The sequence below is a fragment of the Panthera onca genome, chromosome B4 (assembly GCF_046562875.1).
Source record: "Panthera onca isolate mPanOnc1 chromosome B4, mPanOnc1 haplotype 2, whole genome shotgun sequence".
NCBI classification, from domain to species: Eukaryota; Metazoa; Chordata; class Mammalia; order Carnivora; family Felidae; genus Panthera; species Panthera onca.
Window position 1 is genome coordinate 97,786 of NC_138345.1, and position 17,409 is coordinate 115,194.

Consider the following 17,409-nt stretch of genomic DNA (forward strand, 5'->3'; position numbering starts at 1 on the left):
CCGATGCGGGGCTGGAACTCACACACCGTGAGATCATGACCTGAGCCGAAACTAAGAGTCAGACTCAACCGACTGAGCCACCCAGGCACCCCATGAATTCAAAAATTTTTAATGATGTCTGATAATACCATTGTTTAGATGAGTGATAAAACTAATTAGCATTCTTTTTTTTTTAATATATGAAATTTATTGTCAAATTGGTTTCCATACAACACCCAGTGCTCATCCCAAAAGGTGCCCTCCTCAACACCCATCACCCACCCTCCCCTCCCTCCCACAGCATTCTTTTTTTAATGTTTATTTATCTAGAGAGAAAGAGAACATGTGTGCACGTGCAAGAGCAGGGGAGGGGTAGAGAGAGAGGGAGAATCCCAAGCAGGCTCCTCGCTGTTAGTGCAGAGCCTGATGCAGAGCTTGATCTCACCAATTGTGAGATCACGACCTGAGATAAAATCAAGAGTCCGAGGCTTAACTGACTGAGCCACCCACACGCCCCTTACTATTCTTTTTCCAATGAAAACAACTGAAATCCAGGGAAGGAAGAGAGCACTAAAATATTTTGCTGACTTTAGTGATAATGTAAAATAGGAATTGTACTGTTTTTAAAGTACTTTTTAAACACTTCCAATGAAACTATTATATAGATTTTAAACTTTGTTCTATTTTTTTTTAATTATGGATAAATTGCCTTGGTAAAAATTAACAGACATTAACCTCAGTCTGAACCTCATTTTAGGAGCTGTCTTCAGATCCAGACAAGGACAGGGTTGCTCACACCAGGAGGAAAGCCCTCCCTTCTGACTGGGAGCAGCAGCGTTGTCACCCGCAGACTTTCCTTCCACCTTACCTGAGACACGGGTCTGAGAGCAGGGCGATGGGTCCATGGAACCCAGACCTTCAGTGGGCAAATGCACAGGGGACATGTGCGAACATGCAACCACGTGACCATGTCACTTCCAGCCAGATTCTGTAGGTTTTATGTAAATCCTTCATCACACAATTAAGAGGCCTCCACAAAGGTGTGATGTCCTATAAAAGTGGGATTACAGGGGCACCTGGGTGGCTCAGTCAGTTAAGTGTCAGACTCTTGGTTTCAGCTCGGGTCATGACCTCTCGGTTGAGTTCGTGAAATTAAACCCCAAATCAGGCTATGCACTGACAGCTTGGAGCCTGCTTGGGATTCTGTCTCTCTCTCTCTCTTTCTCTCTGCCCCGCCCTACTCATGCTCACTCACTCTCTCTTTCAAAATAAATAAACATTTTTTTAAGTGGGATTATATATGTGAGCTGTCTCAGTTAAAGTGAGGAAACGTGAATAAGTGACAATTTAAAGACAACTTTTTCTCCTCTCCCTCATATTACACAAAGGGCACAAACGTGGAGTTCTGTTAATTTTCTTACTTAGGTTTTAATAGGCATTTCGTGTACTTCCTAAAATTGAGGTCAAGGAAACCAAGTGAATAGGGCACTCTGAGCAAGCCTCTCTAGAAGTGGTGTCCAGATGGACTCTGGTCGCCATTGTGTCCTGGGCCCAGTGTGGACACGTGTGCACATCTCCTCTGACCCAGTAAATCTCCTTGGACATTCACTTTGCCCCCTTCACTCCCCAGCCCACCCTACTCAGCCAAACCCATCACAGAACACCATCTCCCTGGCATCCCAGAGTTACTACTAAACAAGAACGGCTAGCAGAGAATGAAATTAAACACACACACACAGACACACACACACACACACACAGATTGTTTATTAAATTCCAGTCCTGGTTTTACAAAATTATAAATTAAATATATTTCACAAGTGCTTTTATTCATGAAGCACACCTGCTTAACATAGTTATATTAACTAAAGTCTTATTTAGTGTCTACCCAAAATTACTTTTCCAGCTCTGGCCATTAACAAAAACAATAATTTCTAGTTGTTCCCTTGGGCTTTCAATAACCTAACTATCCAGTGTTGTTAGCATTGCCATCCTAGAGGCCATGAATACACACCATTCAAAAATAATGCCAGCAAATAGAAAAAATATAAACGTAAGTGGATTTGTTAATTTAAGAATCTACTTCAACCATTGGTAAAATAATAAATTAAAATGAATAAGTTCAAAACACATTGCGTGGTTTTCCCCTATCTGTGGCAATGTTTGCAGACAAGGAAATCCCATGATGTCAGCCACTGAAAGGTGACATATTTTGATTTGGAATGTCACTGTAAAGAGGCAAAAGGGTACTTCCACACGAAAGGAAACACTAAAAGTTGGAGATGAATTCCCTTATTAACCTAATTGATTCCAGTAATGATATGCAACATTATTAAATAACTTCTGTTGTATTGAACTCTACTTACATATGATATTAGATTCAGAATAAAGTCTCTAAGATGGGATAGCAAAAGTAATGGGACACTAAAAGAAATCTTTCATCAAACGTCACTACCAATGCACTACATACCCTAGAGACAGCGGAATGCACGTGAGCACATTTCCAGCATTTCTCTTGATGCACACATGAGGACAGGATCATCAGCATTCTACCCTCTACACTGATAAATTTCCCCCGAACCATGGTTTTTATTTTTAAGTCAATTTAACACCATGAAGCAAATTTCTAAGGTTTGTGAGAATCTAACATGTAATTTGAATTAAATCATTGTGAGTTTAGAGTCACTTAAAGTATTAAGCATTTCTTGACACTTGTGTTACTAGGAACATTCATTTGATATATATTTTATTTTTATTGAGACATAGGAAGAATTCATCAGCTATATGAATAATTTTAGTCAGAAATCAGGAAAGAAAATATTAGGGTTAGAGCAGCTAGCCTAGCGAAACCATATGTCCAAGTCTTTCATTTAATTTAGCAGAAAGGGGACTCCTGTGTCCGAGGAAGCACTTTTGTGGCTTTCTCCACATGAAGGCTGGGGTACCTTGGGGAAGATACTTCTCAAGGTAATAAACATTTAACACTGAAGACCCCTTCCTCATGCTCTCTCATCATCAACAAGCCAAACAACTCGTAATCCCTCTGATGGTATGTTTTGCAGAGCAGAAAAACAAGGATGGAAAAAGATCACCCCTGTTGTGTTTTTAAGTTAGTTTGAGCAACATAAAGATTTAATTTTGTTGTGTCTGGTATGCCAATATTTAACCTTTTATTTAGCTTTAAGAGCTTTGCCTTGTATTAATTACATAGTGACAAGGAATTTAATACAAAGAAATCCTCTTTTCTCCTGATTTTTCCTGTGTTCCATAAAGGTGTTTCCAGCTAAAGAGCTTAGTTATTCCAGTAAGAAATAAAATCTACAAGAATTAATAGGGAAATATTATTCTGTTTATCATCTTTTAAATGAACAAATCTTTATTAGGCACTTATTATTTACCCAATAATCCTAAAATCTGTAGTTTGTTGGGTACCTAGTATGTCAGGTACATATACGTACAAACTAAATGTGCACGTCATCCAAGGAGTATGTATGTACCTTGTCCAGGACAGATTACATCGTGTAATGTAACAGTCACATTACATAGTGGGTACTAAACTATAATCTGAATTACAATCCTCCAGGTAGGTGAGTAAAATCAAACTCAGATATTTTTTTCTCAAAGTCTAAGTTCAAACTGGCATTCTCACTGCCTCTTTGAGAGGTCCTCATCCTCTCTGTGCTTGCTAATATTCAGGATTTTAAAGAACAAAGCCCAGTTTTGCCCCCAACAATTTTGAATATGCCAATGAATGTGGTTTCTGGTTCCCCATGTAAAGGACTTTGACAGTTACCACTCCATCCTAACAAGCAAATGCTAACTGGAATGAAAAAATCAACAACTCTTCTTGGATCTGTAGGAGGGGAGGGTACAGGAAAAATACCCGATGCCAGCCCATTCTAGCCATCTTGTTGCAACTAAAAGAGAAAAAAAAAAAACAAAACTTTAAAAAAGCGCTTGTATAGTTCACAGTCTGGAGGCACAGGCCCAGCTGAGACTGAGACCTGATCATGGGCATGACACTCCCCTCCCCCACTTCACCACATCACTAAAGGCCTGTTTACTGCAGCTCCTTTTACCCAGTGCATCATGTCTATCAGGAAAAAATTGAAACCCACACTAAAAGGGAAAAAAAAAACAAAAACACAATCTGAAGAGACAAGTATCAGAACCAGACATGGCAGGGATGTTGGAATTATCAGTCTAGGAATTTAAAACTATGCTAACAGATAAAAGAGACAGCATGCAAGAATGGATGGGAAATGTAAGCAGAGAGGTGGACGTCCTGAAAAAGAACAAAAAAGAAATTCTAGAGACCAAAAACAGAAATGAAGAATGCCTTTGATCGGTTTATTAAGAGACCGGACGTGGGTGAGGAAAGAACCTCTGGACTTCAGGATCCATCAGTAGAAACCTCCAAAACTGAAAAGCAAAGACACCAAGGACCGCAAAGAAAAACAAACAAACAAACAAAACAGAAGATCCAAGGAGGTGGGACAATACAAGAGTATAATCTACATATCATGGGAATGCTGGTAGAAGACAGAGAGAAAGGAATAGAATGAATATTTGAAATAAGAACTAAGAATTTCCCCAGATTAATGACAGACCCCAAACCACAGATGCAGGAAGCTCAAAGAACATCAAGCAGGACAAATGCCAAGAAAACCCCACTACACCTAAGCACATCATTTTCAAACTGCATAAAATCAAAGATAAAGAAAATCCTTGAAAAAAGCCCGGCAGGGGTGGGGGGTGGTGGAGGAAATGGCTTACCTGTAGAGGAATGAAGAGAGGAATCATATCACACTTCTCAGAAGGCATGCAGGCAAGAAGACAGTGGGGTGAAATATTTAAAGTGTGAGAGAAAAAAAACCCACCAACCTAGAATTCTCTACCCTGTGAAATTATCCTTTCAAAAGTGAAGAAGAAATAAAGACTTTCTCACACAAACAAAAATTGAGCATTTTTATTGCCAATAGACCTGCCTTGCAAGAAATGTTAAAAGAAGTTCTCTGGAGAGAAAGAAAATAATATAGGTTAGAAACTTGGATTTTTATAAAGAAAGGAAAAGGATTAGAGAAGACTAAGAGAAGGTAAGATAAAACCTTTTATTTTTCTTATTCCTAAGTGATCTAATAGATAACAGCTTATTCAAAATATTAATAGTAGCAATGTTTTTGCTCATGTATGCTTAGGTATATTATGTAGAGAGACTTGTGTATACTTATATATAACTGAAATGAATGACAGCAACGGGGTGGGAGACAGAAATTAGGACTATTTTATTATTATAAGGTGCTCACACTACCTCTCTAGTGTTATTTGAAAGTAGAATGGGATTAGTTATAAATGTATATTTTAAACTGGTAAGCCAGCACTACAAAAAGCTGGAAACAGTACAACTGGTATGCTAATAAAGGGGAGAAAATGCGAGCACAGAAAATGTTCGGTTAAAACCACAAAAGGTGGAAAAAGAGTGAAAGAGAAAAATAGGAACAGACTACAAGGGCCACAAATAGAAAACAACAAGGAAAATGGTAGATATTCATCCAACCATATTAATAATCACTTTAAAAGTCAATGGTCTAAATACACCAATTCAAAGACAGAGACTGTCAGAGTGGATTAAAAAGCAAGACCCAAGTATATGTTGTCTACAGAAACCCATTTTAAATATAAAGATGCATATAAATTGAATGTAAATGGATGGAAAACAAAGATACCATGCTGACACTGATCCAAAGAAAGCAGGAGTAGCTACATTAACTTCCAATGGAGCAGACTTAAGAGCGAGAAAGGTTGCCAGGGATAAAGAAGGGTATTATGTAATGACAAAGGAGTCAGTCCCTAAATGTGTCTGCATCTAACAAGAGAGCATCAAACCAAGTGAGGCAAAAACGGATAGAACTGCAGGAGGGATGGGAATACGCACTTTCATAGCCAGAGGCTTCAAGTCCCTCCTCTCAGAAATGGACAGGTCCATCAGGCAGACGGATACAGGTACAGTTGAGCTCAACAAGTGTCCATCCACTGGATATGATAGACATCTCCCGCCAGCAGTAGTAGTCCGTGGAACAACAAAGGTGTTCACTGTGTGGGTCCGCTTTCACGCGGGTTGTTTCAGTAGGTACAGGGCAGGCCTGAAAATGTATTTTCTCTTACGATTTTCTTAACATTTTCTCTTCTCTAACTGAATGTATGGTAAGAATACAGTATACAACACACAAAATATGTATTAATTGACTATGTATGTTATCAGTGAGGCTTCTGGTCAGCAATAGGCTATTAGTGGTTCAGTTTACGGGGAATTAAAAGCAGATTTTCAGTTGTGCAGACCATCAGTGCCTATGACCCCCACGCTGTTCGAGGGTCAGTGGACTTTATGCAACAACAGTAGAATACACATTCTTCTCCGGCTTGCACATAGCTTCCTCCCAGACAGACACAATCTGGGCATTAAAACATTAAACAACACATCTCTAAATAGCACATGGGTCAAAGAACAAATCTCAGGAAATATTTTTAAATATTTTTAACTAAATGAGAATAAAAGGACAATTTATCAAAATCTGTGGGATGCAGCCAAAGCAGTGCTACAAGAGGAAATGTTAGACTGAGTACATGTATGAGGGAAGAACAAAGGGAGCCCGGCTGGCTCGGTCAGTGGAGCCTGTGACTCCTGGTCTCAGGGTCATGACTTCAAGCCCCACGATGGTGTGGAGCCCACTTAAGATAAATAAATTTTTAAAAATTAAAAAAAAATTTAAAAAAGAAAGAATAAAGATCTAAAATCAATCTTCTAAGTTTCCACATTAGGGAACTCGACTTATAAATATAAAAATACAAGTTTTATATCAGTTTTGGTATCTAAATGTTACATATACAATCCCTGTGAAAGAATAACATATATTCTCTGTAAATATATTACTTATATATCTATATTTATATGTTTATATGTAATAGGTTATATATGTTACATATATAAATATATATTAAGTGTATTTTATTTATATAATTGCTATCTTAATTATACTTTAGTGGCTGGAAAGAGAGTATTTTCCATTGTTCAGATAATGTGCGAGGACACACGAATAAAGCAAAATTGTATATTAGAAGTGATGGCAAAATAAATGGGATGTTACTTTTTTTTTTTTTTTTGAGTATGTGTTTATCTGCAAAACAACAAAATCTTGACTTGGAATGACTCAGGCACAGAGTCCTGAGTCCCTTTTACCAAACATCTCTCTTTAATCATGTATCCTGTTGACAACAGATTATCGAACAGATTATCGATCGTTTCTTATCGAAAACACACGAAACGTTTTCCTTCAAATTTCTTTTGTGAAATAAGGAAAATAATCAATAATGACTCCAACCCACACCAGACTGGCTTCCATTGTGAAAACGTTTGTATGAAGGTTGACAATAAGCTGCAAATTTCCCAGCTGCACTTGTTTTATTTGACCTCTCAACAACTGTTAGCAAAGGAGAGCATGTCCTATGACCAGAACATTTCCTTATTTCTTTCTGTGACACCACATGGAACTAGTTTTCCTCCTTCACTCCAGAAAGAAGGAATAGATTCACATGAAGCAAAAGAAGGAACTAAAGAGAGGGAAGGAGAGGGAGGGAGGAAAATAAAATCTATTGTTCCAAAATATTTTGTAAAATCTAAATATCAAGGGAAAGCACTCATCCTATTTTTCTATGAGATTAAGAACAGCATACTTACATCAACTTTTAAGAATACATTTAGTAAATTTAATAGAGATAAAGAAAACATGATTTTAGTGAATTTCCTTAGGTTGCCTATGTGTGATGCATGTATAGTAAGTTGTTTTTAACTTTCCTTTTGTTTAAAAAATTTTAATCTTTTGTTCTGATGGAGAGAACAGAAATTTTAGCTCGAAGCAGGGTGGTGTATATGTGTGTGTGTGTGACATTACAGGTAAATACTGAGGAATACATTTGAAATGATATCAGGAATAGTCCAGACTCCAGATTCTTGTCAATAGATAACCCTGAACTAAGGTTTGAGTTGGGTCACTTGCCACCTGAGTCTAGGCAAGACGTTTTATCTTTCTAAATCTCAATTTCCCTCCGAGTAAAGTGTGAGTGATGAAGTTACCAATTGTTAAGAATTAGAGGAGCTAGCACAGGGAGGAGCAGCTCACTCCCTACTGCGCAGAGCTCAGAATATTCTAGTTTTAGGAATAAAGGTCCTTATGGTGCAATGAATAATCAAGAGCAGATTTATAGAAAAATTAAACTTTGTAACTGCAATTCCTCATCATCGTATATAGGATTTCTTACTGTCATGAGATAGAGGAGCTAAACATCACTATACTTTTCTCTGTAAAATATTGAAGTGACTTCTAGAAGTTGACTTTGAGGGAAAACTGACATGAAATGTTATGAGCACTTTCTTCTAATTGAACTCCAGCTTATTCTATTGGATTACCATTTTCCTAAAGGGCACACTTATGATATCTGGCTTCGTTTTCACTTCTATTTTTCAAAAATCCCACTCAGGGAATCTGAAGATAATGCTATCGTGTTAAACAATATGAAAGTGTTAATATTCATTTTCTTTGACTGAGAAAAATGACTTCAATTCAATATTACTATGAACGGTAGAGTTGTTCATATTTGACAGAATAAATGTATTCATAGAAATTTTAATTGGAAAGAAATGTTCTGTTAACTGCATTGTATGCTGCTTTTGAGGGTAGTCTCATTACTGTTAAATACCATTCACAGTAATACAGCATATCTTCTAACATCAAAAATTTAATTTTCAGTACAAGCTTTTTTTTAATTGAATACAGGATCCAAAAAGTTAAAATATAAAAAGGAAAAGTAAATCACATATAATTTTATTTTTCAGGAATTAACATATTTTGTAATTTATCTGTTTTTTAATTAATATGTATATTTATTTTTATATGTGTGATCACTTTCCCTAATGTATACCTACTTTTTCACTTAACATAAAAAACCTTCAGCAATAATTTCTTCAATGGTTACATAAATCCTATCTGGAATAAATCACAATTTATTTAGCTATGTTGCTATTGTGTATGTGTATGCATGCATGCGTGTGTGTGTGTGCGTGTGTGTCTTGCTGATGTAATAATAGGCTGTCTACACAAAGGATTCCAAAATGTGTCTAACATATAACAACTAAGCACCTCGAATAGAAACTCTTGGTTAAATATTAAGCAGAAATAAGTACAGATGCATTTAAAACAAACAGCAAGCACTGATTTCAGTTACAGACTTACCTAGAATGGAGGTACACACTGAAACAGTTTTATAATTAGTATTCAGTACATTGGTAGATATATGAGAAATTCTATAATTATCCCCAAATCTCATTGCAATCTATAGATTCAATTACCTTTTCTTTTGGCAACTGTCCTTTAAAAAAAAAATAGTCACTAAAAAGAACCCCCAGAGTGTGCTGAGTTTCACTATTTCATTTACCTTCTTTGCCCATATTCTGGAGGAGTTTTCGAAATAGGGAGAAGAAAAGAGAATGGGACACAAACACACAAAGACAACCTGGCCCTGCGTGGCTGTGTGTGAGGGTTGGCGGCAGCCCCGGGGGTACAGCAGAGCAGAGAGAAGGGGCTGGTAGATGGACTCAGGCAGAAACAGGAAGAAACGCATGGCTTCTCACATGCGGCTGTCGAGGGAGCAGAGCTTCCTGTGTTTGAAATTCTTCGTGCAATCAAATAAAAAGAGAGAGAAAAAAAAAACAAGGAAATCATGCTCCGTGCAGATTTGCTCTGGCTCAGTCTAAATACTATGCCTGAGCAAAAGTGACCATCAAAGTGTAGGTGCACAGTGACCAAGTTATTCAAGAAATACTTTTGGTCTGTAATAATTTTTAAGAAAGTAATTTACCACTACAGTTCTTTTTCATTTCCCCTAGGTTTTTACTTACTACACATATCTCCTGTGAGATCTAAAATGTTTTAAACATTTTCTTCAGGTCTTTAAGGGTTTATCACTGGACAATTCAGCAAGACACAGTTTCCTTCCCATATTAGAGGGAAGATTACAACACAGAAGGACATTTCATATTTCATGACTTCTAGAAGACAATCTTTTCATGAGCTATTTATTTAGAATTATTGCCTCTAATGTTCCTGTCCCCTGAGGGTTTTAAAAATTCCTCTCAAGTCTTTGGATATTACAAAACTGAAACGTGCGTCAAGGTAACACCACTTTTAATTTTATGTGAATTATCCAAATACTCTACCTAAAATGGAAGATCCTTCAAAATGAAGTAAAATTCCAAGGTAACTGACAGGAGCTACTCTGATGTTTTCTTAAATATGAATTTGTGTGGGAAGGAGCATCACTATCGAAACACAACCATCATGAAGCTGGAGGAAGAAAGTGAAGAGAAAATCTTAGGTACAATATATCATAGTCTTGGCTTGTCAAGAAGCTGAGAGTATTTCCCACAGGTTCTCATTTGTCACCACAAATGGTAGTAATGACAGAAAATGGTTTCTGTAGAATGTAGCACCAAGGAAAGCCTTCTGTTCAGAGTTCCATGTGATTAGCTGTGCTCACCCACCATTGCCAAGAGAGTAAACCTTAGTAATAACGGGTAAGTGCAGGTGTTTCCTATTTTAATGTAAACCCACTACATGAAATCCTTCGTAAGATGATGGTGTAGCATGTAACTAACTTTTGTCCTCCCTGAAAAGTGACAAGATATTGAAAACGTCTCCCTGAGGAGAGGCTGGGGGATGTACATAGACATATAAATGTGCATTTCCTGGTGTATTAAATGTTTAATGAAAAGGAGGGAGAAAGGCCTCCATCTGGAGCCAACGGGTCTGCTGGTGCCTGTGCGGAGGCCAGGAATGATTTAAATCCAAACAAGCCAACCACCAGAAGTGCGGGGAAAAGAGAGAAGATAAAGCAGGAGTAGAGAGAAGGGTGCATGAACCAGAAGGATTACCTGATAAAAGGGCATTCACGAAGTCTCTTAGAACAGGTGAGTTGGGAGCAGGCAGGAACAACAGGCTTTCCAGGAACAGGTGAGGGGGTAGAACTGGACTTCCACGTAAAATTTTAGCTCTCGTGGGAAGCTTCAAGCAAAGTTAGTAAACCTCCATTTGCAAAGGAGAAACTGCTGCTTGCCAAAAGTTATATAACCAGTCAAAGGCAACGTTTGGGAAAGTGCCTGCTGGGCTCGGTACAGGCTGAAATTTAAAATTCTTCTGTTCCAGGTTGTGGCAACTAGGACATCAGAAGCCGCGATGGTCCCCGGGACCTGTCTGAGGGCTTAGCTGTTGGAGGGTCAGTAGGGCTCAATGAGGTGGGGGTGGGGAGGGGAGATGCTGCTGTGACTCTCTCATCTGCACATCCTTGTCCTCAGGTTTCTGGCTTCTGTTCTCCTGTGTGCCCTGTGTCATGGTGACAGGGGAGCACTTAATGTCTGAGTTTACTTGGTAAAGTAGATATTACTGCCCCCATTTTATGGATGACAATACCAACAGTAGCTATTAATTATCAAGCAGTTACTCTGGTTGGGCATCAGGAGGGAACAGTGCATTTGCTTTCTTATTCAATCCTCACAATGATGCAATGAACTAGAATAATATTCCCATTTCACAGATGACAATAATGAGACTTGTCCAAGATCAACAGCTATAGAATGCAGGAGTTAGGGTTCTGATCCAAGCAATCTGGTGCCAAAAATCCATGCTCCTGACAGGTAGTGGCACTGAGGTCCTTCCTCAAAAGTTCTCAAGGTTAGTTGGAATTTGAATCAGGCACTCCAATGCCAAAGCCCACGCACTTTCGCTGTGTCATGTTAGAGAAGAGAGATAGGAAAAAGGCTAGGAGGGAATTTTGGAGGAAAAAAGACACATGCATACACAAACAGCCTTTCCATCTTGTATGATGAGCTTCCAGTGAAAAGACACAGGGTCCTGCTTTCCTTTAAATGCCCTGAGGCAAATTAACCAGGGTGTGGGAGGACCCACTTATTTTTTTTTTTAACATTTATTTATTTTTGAGACAGAGAGAGAGCATGAACGGGGAAGGGTCAGAGAGAGAGGGAGACACAGAATCTGAAACATGCTCCAGGCTCTGAGCTGTCAGCACAGAGCCCAACGCGGGGCTCAAACTCACAGACCGCAAGATCATGACCTGAGCCAAAGTCGGACACCCAACCAATTGAGCCACCCAGGCGCCCCTAGGACCTACTTATTTTTTTTTTAATGTTTATTTATTTTTTAGAGAGAGAGACAAAGAGAGCAGGGGAGGAGCAGAGAAAGGGGAGACAGAGAATCTGAAGCAGGCTCCAAGCTCTGAGTTGTCAGTACAGAGCCCAACCCGGGGCTTGAACTCACAGACCGTGAGATCATAACCTGAGCGGAAGTCTGACGCTCAACAGCTCAACTGACTTAGCCACCCAGGGCCCCCCAGGATGGCCTACATCTAGTAGCACTGCATATTCACAGACGGAAGCAGGAGACACACAAAGGATCCTGAAGAAATGCCTGGGTCAGACCCTGAAACACAGCAGCCCAGAGGAACAGGTCCAACGTACCACACAGGCAGTAGGGGACTCGGGCTTTCCAGGGAAATAGATCTCTTATTTTATTTACTTTATTTATTTTTTATTTATTTTTTTTAATGCTTTATTTATTTTTGAGAGAGACAGAGACAGAATGTGAGTGGGTTAGGGGCAGAGACAGAGGGAGACACAGAATCCGAGGCAGGCTCCAGGCTCTGAGCTGTCAGCACAGAGCCTGACGTGGGGCTCGAACTCAAGGACTGTGAGATCATGACCTGAGCTGAAGTCGGACGCTCAACCAACTGAGCCACCCAGGTGCCCCTAGATCTCTTATTTTATACTGGAATGTTTCTGAAATTAAAATATGCACAATGCCCATTTCAGTCTGAGTCACAAAGGATGACAACTTCAATGAATACTAATTGCCATTACCAGGTTTGGTCTGCAGCTTTTTACTTTCGAAAACATGATTTTTAATCATCCACAGACAGTTAGGCACTGAGAAACTAAGCAACACTAACTAAACTTGTTATATAGTAATTTGACATCAGAATGCTAATTTACTTTTAGGGAAGATAAGGAGAAACTATATTTCTATCTAAAACATCAATATCTAATATAAAAGACTGGCAAAATCCAATGGGAAGCCAGAAAGGTGCAGAATAAACTCAAACCAAATTAGTAAAATGAAGGTACAGTCTTAGAAAACATTTTATTGGCCCCTGAGAGACATTATCACTCTGCCCTCTATAATGGCCAGCACATGGACACTCACGTTAGTATCTCCCCTTTATTAAAAAATGGTTCTTATCCTCTTGGGGATGGGGAGCTGTAGTACACTTAAGAGATGCTGTTCACCTAGACCACACATTCCCATGGATGCGAGTTTTAGTATCATTCCTTTCTTTCCCACATCAGGAAGTGTCCCTAAGGTGAGTGAGTAAAAAAAAGGGTATTATTACAGGTATAACTTTCAATTTCACTCATATGCCACACTTTATTACCAGTAACAAATTGCCATGCTAATATCTTACATTGCAAACATATATGTTTTGTGGTATTAAACACACACAAATCTTTACTTCTTGATTCTTTCTGGATTGGTGAATTTTGAAATGGGTTTCTCAGAGATACCATACGTGCTGTTTCTGCCTGCGAGATGTTCCTCCTCTGTTCTTGATCTGTTTTCTACAAATAATGCCTGGATAAGATTTCATTGCCTGGCTATCATGACAATGTAGTAATTAAAGCAGTAATTACTTAAACTCACTTTGGATGAGTTAGTAATTGGTAAGTAGTACATTTGTAAGCCTTTTCTCATGATGACCTTCTCCTGTGACAACCACCTCATCTATTTTAGAGTCAGTTTCATTAACTTCAATTACCTAATAGTTCTATGTTTTGCCTTTTCATGTAAATTTTGGGATGTGAGCTATGTATAGATTGCAGCCACAGATCTCTATACATTAAAGAATCAGTGGAAAATAAGAATCTATACAACTTAATTTTATAGTTACTTTTCTGAAAAGTAGATATTCTTTTAAAAAAAATTTTTTTTAATGCTTATTTTTGAGAGAGAGAGAGAGAGTGCACAAGCTGGGGATGGGGGGCAGATAGAGAGGGAGACACAGAATCTGAAGCAGGCTCCAGGCTCCAAGCTGTCAGCACAGAACCCGAGGTGGGGCTTGAACTCACAAACCATGAGATCATGACCTGAGCTGAAGTTGGTCGCTTAAACAACTGAGCCACCCAGGCACCCCAGAAGTAGATATTCTTTTAAGTGAGGAATATATACACTGTGTCATTCCATAAATGGGGAACAACCAGTCTCTCAGGCTAGTATTATTACAATTTTTTTCCTGATTATAAGCAAAGATTCTTTAAAAATAAGATACCCGTGGGGCGCCTGGGTGGCGCAGTCGGTTAAGCGTCCGACTTCAGCCAGGTCACGATCTCGCGGTCCGTGAGTTCGAGCCCCGCGTCAGGCTCTGGGCTGATGGCTCGGAGCCTGGAGCCTGTTTCCAATTCTGTGTCTCCCTCTCTCTCTGCCCCTCCCCCATTCATGCTCTGTCTCTCTCTGTCCCAAAAATAAAATTAAAAACGTTGAAAAAAAAAAAAAATAAGATACCCGTAACCCAAAGCAATATGCATTAACATTTTCTTCCACAGTATTTACTTGTAGTATTTAACAAAATGGAAATCATATGTATACATTTTTTTTAAGTAGGCTTCATGCCCAGCACAGAGCCCAACTCAGGGCTTGAACTCATTACCTTGAGATTAAGACCTGAGCTGAGATCAAGAGTCAGACTGGGACACCCAGACACCCCTGTTTAAGTGGTTTTATATATTTTTTCAAGTAACAGGTTTTTTTCTTTTTCTTTTTTTAAATGTTTATTTATTTTTGAGAGAGAGACAGACAGAGAACAAGCAGGGAAGGGGCAGAGAGAGAGGGAGACACAGAATCTGAAGCAGGCTCCAGGCTCTGAGCTGACAGCACAGAGATGTGTTAAGAAGCCCCGACAAGGGGCTCCGACTCACAAACCGTGAGATCATGACCTGAGCTGAAGTCAGACATTCAACCAACTGGGCCACCCAGGTGCCCCTCCAATTAACAGTTTCTAATGCTAGATGTTTTAAATCCTTCCATTTGACTTTACTGATAACACAAAAAACATTGTGATGAACCTCATTCATTAGTTCATTAAATATTTCTGAGTTCCAAGTATTTGGAAAAAGTGCCTCGCCCCAGGCCATTTCATACCCCACCACCCACAACCTGACTCCTCTCTCCCTTGGTTTCTCTCCCAGCCCCCACCCTAGGTGGTGAGATTCAGTGGTCCACTATGCCAGACCTGTTCTTTTTTTGTTTTTTAATGTTTATTTAATTTTGAAGGGGAGAGAGACAGAGTGTGAGTTGGGGAGGGTCAGAGAGAAGGAGGGAGACACAGAATCAGAAGCAGCCTCCAAGCTCTGAGCTGTCAGCACAGAGTCCTACATGGGCCTCGAACTCACGAGCAGGAAGTCATGACCTGAGCTGAAGTCTGACTCTTAATCAACTGAGCCACCCAGGCTCCCCCAGACCTGTTCTTAAATATGTTGAAAGTGAGAAAAAACAACTTGGAGAATCATGTTCTCTCTCAATAAAGCCATGCTTGCAGCCCTATTGTCTTGCAGCAGATTAAAATTTCTTATTTGGAGTAATCAGCAGCTTAGTGTTAACTTTTCTTCTATGTCCATTCGCGCTGTGGCAATCCTAATGGCCTCCAAGGTATGCAGGTGCTGGGGGCTAACAAACGACCTTGTGCGTGGAAATGCAAAGGTGAAAACATATTAATGTGCTCCAAGAATATCAGCCCAGGTATACATACTTGTTCTGTTATACACACACAAACACACACAGGCATCCAGGGACAGGGAGAACATTACATAGACCTCTCAAAGTTTGGGAGACCTGCATTTACAAGATTCTTTACTTCACAGCCCTCGAGCAACCTAAGTACAACATGATCTGATTAACATGTAGTTTTAATTAAGATGTGTTAAGAAGGACTATGATACTTGATGAACAGAACCACTAGTATGTTATTTGAAAGCAAAACAGTAATATCCTGACAGTGTTCTATCAAGTGCAATGAAATCACCAATCTTATCTGTGGCATTTTTCCATTTAACCATATTTATTGGGTGCCAGGGTATTCTATGGAGAACAATCCTCTCATCAGACTGGAAACACTAAATCTAATAACACTATATTTACACTGAGGTAAATATATCATTAAGATAGAAAAATAGGCCAATTTAAATTGGGGGCTCTGGAAGGTCCTTTTGGAAAAAGTGACAGTCCAGCAGATAGATACCTGATGAGTAGGATTATCCCCAGGAAGATGGGAGAAAGATGCTCCAGAAGACCCTCCTTCTGGAGGTGCAAACTCTGTACCATTCTGAGATGGGACAAAGGTCAACAAGACAGGAATGAAATGCACAATGAATTTAAATTTAGGAGCTAAGTAGGTGCCAGAAAATGCTGGGCCTTGCAACCCCAAGAACAGGATTTTATTTTATTCAAAATGCAGCAGAAAATCGTTGGTTTTAAGTAGGGACAGACATGAACAATGTGTTCATACATTTTTGCCTATCTCGCAAATAGAGTCTTTATGATAGGTTTCTAAATGTGGATATCTGGGGTCAACGCCAGGAATATTTTTCAGGCTCTTGCAATCTCAAGAGAGTTCATAACAAGTCAGTTCAGTGATGAATGAGTCTCCATGTCTCTCACCCTCAATAATATGACCACTGAAGAATTCTGCCATTTGAAAAAAAGCAGTGTTGTGTTGTTTTGTCGTTTTATTGTTAATTTGAATATTGGTCAATATTTGCTAATAGTTTATGGTTCTTCTTTTATAAATCACCAGTGGCTTTTGTCCCTTCTTTGAGGAGGATAATGTTGGTACACATATATACATATATATTTAATTTTTTCAATATTTATTTATTTTTGAGAGAGAGAGAGAGAGAGAGAGAGAGAGAGAGAGAGAGAGAGAGACTGAGCATGAGTGGGGAAGGGGCAGAGAGAGAGGGAGACACAGAATCCGAAACAGGCTCCACAGGCTCTGAGCTGTCAGCACAGAGCCCTACTCGGGGCTCCAACCGTGAGATCATAACCTGAGCTGAAGTCTGATGCTCAACCAACTGAACTACCCAGGTGCCTATATGTTGGTGTATATCTTACTGATGTGAAGTAGCTTTTTATATCTAAGAGCTATTACCCTAGTTCTCATTTCTTGCATATATATATAGTACTAGTTTGTTTGCTTTTTAAATTTTACTTGCACAGTCTTTCCACTTACAAGGGTAATCTGTTATTGAAAAAAAATTCT